General features: G+C 39.2%; 1 pseudogene; it reads left to right on the top strand.

Moving 5' to 3' along the window:
• LOC102815730 overlaps window positions 1-1,881 on the top strand; it is a 32,819-nt pseudogene extending 30,938 nt beyond the window's left edge.
• Window positions 1,882-2,333: the final 452 nt, after the last annotated feature.

The raw sequence follows: 2,333 nt of genomic DNA, 5'->3' as shown, positions 1-2,333 counted from the left end.
GGCACCAACTCGATGGCACCTAACAATAACAAAACAACAAAACTGGCATGAAAGTAAAGTTCTCTATACAAATGATATGATCCTGTACATAAGGAGCTCTGATAGCATAGTGATTATGAGTCAGTCTGCTAAACTCAATGTCAGCAGTTCAAATTACCAGCCATTCTGTGGGAGAAAGATGAGGCTTTCTGCTCTGGTGAGGATTTACAGACTCAGAAGCCCTATACAGGGTTGCTATGAGTTGGAATTTACTGCACAACACACCACCACCAGCACCACCATGATACTATACATAGAAAATCCCAAAGACTCAGCAAAAATATTATTGGAACTTATTGAAAAGTGGCAGGGTACGAGATCAATATACAATAATCAGTTGGATTCCTCTATAGTAATAAGGAATTAGGAAAACAATACCATTTACAATATTCACCCCAAAGATGAAATAATTAGGAATAAATCTAACCATAGAAACAAAGTCCTATACAAAGAAAACTATAAAACACTAAGAAACCAAAAAGTAACCTACAAAAATGGAAAAATACATCATGTTCATTGGATAGGAAGATTTAACATTGTGAAAATGTCAACCCAATCCAAAGCAATCTATAGATATAATGTAATCCTAATCTAGATTTCAACATCATTCTTTAAATAGATGAAAAAACTGATTATTAACTTTACATGGAAAGGAAAGAGAGCTTAGGTAAGCAAAGAACTGCTTAAGAAGATTAATGTTTATGGCCTCTCATTTCTTGGTCTCAATATTTACTACATAGCCACAGTCGTCAAAACATCCTGGTTGTGAAAGATGCGTAGATCAATAGAACATAATTTAGAACCCAGAAGTAAATCCATCCACATTATTATCAACTGATATTTGACAAACAGCTAAAACACGTTATATGGGAGAAGAGACAGTCTCTTTAGCAAATGGTGCTGGCAAAACTGGAAATCCATTTGCAGAAAAATGAAACAAGACCTCTCTATCTCACACCATATACAAAAACAAACTCAATATGAATTAAAGACCTAAGTGTAGAACCTATAACTATAAAAATAATCAATTGAGAAATACAGACAAATTTAGGGGCTCTAATACATGGCACAAATACATTGTCAAACACTACTTAAAACTCACAAACAGTAGAAGACAAACTAGATGACAGGGACCTCCTAAACTTTAGACACTTATGTACATCAAAAGATCTTACCAAAAATGTAAAAAGGGAGTCCGCAGATTGGGAAAATTTTCCTGTATTAAGTTTTCATAATATGAGGAAAGGAGCTCTGGTCATGCTTGTTGCTGTTGTTACGTACCATCGAGTTGCTACCAACTCATAGTGGTCCTATGCACAACCGAACGAAACACTACCGGGTCCTGGGCCAACCTCAAAATCATTGCTACTGAGAGGCTTGGAAAGGGGCTTCCATCCGCCGCTGGAGGACCTGGTTACCGGGAGGCGTCGGAAAAGGGCAAGTTCATTAAACCTGAGAAGGTGGTGCTGGTCCTGGCCAGACTCTACTCCGGAAGCAAAGCCGTCATTGTCAAGAACATTGATGATGGTACCTCAGATAGCCCCTACAGACATGCTCTGGTGGCTGGAATTTACCGCTATCTCTGCAAAGTGACAGCTGCCATGAGCAAAAAGAAAACTGCCAAGAGGTCAAAGATAAGTCTTTTGTGAAAGTCTTTAACTATAATTACCGCATCCCACCAGGTACTCTGTGGATATTCCCTTGGACAAAACAGTTGTCAACAAGGCTGTCTTCAGAGACCCTGGTCTTAAGTGCAAGGCCCGCTGGGAGACCAAAATCAAATTTGAGGAGAGGTACAAGACCGGGAAAAGCAAGTGGGTCTTCCAAAAGCTACGGTTTTAGATCTTTTTTCCTTTCAATCATTAAAAATATAAAAAAATGTATGAAAAAAATTAATTGCTGCGTTTGAGCCCATTGATGCTGCCACTGTGCCAATCCATCTCATTGGGGATCTACCTCTTTTTCTCCAACTCTCCACCGTAACAAACATGATGTACTTCTCCAGTGACTGGTCCTTCTGACAATATGTCTTAAGTATGAGAGACAAAGTCTGGCCATCCTGGCTTCCAAGGAGCACTCTGGCAGTACTTCTTCCAACAGACTTGTTTGCTCTTTTGGAAGTCCATCGAACTTTCACTATTCTCCTCCAACACCATAGCTCAAATGCATTAATTCATCTTCAGTCTTCCTCATTCACTGTCCAACTTTTACATGCATATGAGGTTATTGAAAATACCATGGCTTGGGTCAGGCGCACCTTAGTCCTCAAACTGACATCTTTGCTCTTCAACACT

Source organism: Chrysochloris asiatica, unplaced genomic scaffold, assembly GCF_000296735.1.
Source record: "Chrysochloris asiatica unplaced genomic scaffold, ChrAsi1.0 scaffold00086, whole genome shotgun sequence".
Taxonomy (NCBI): domain Eukaryota; kingdom Metazoa; phylum Chordata; class Mammalia; order Afrosoricida; family Chrysochloridae; genus Chrysochloris; species Chrysochloris asiatica.
This window is presented reverse-complemented; position numbering and strand designations above follow the sequence as displayed.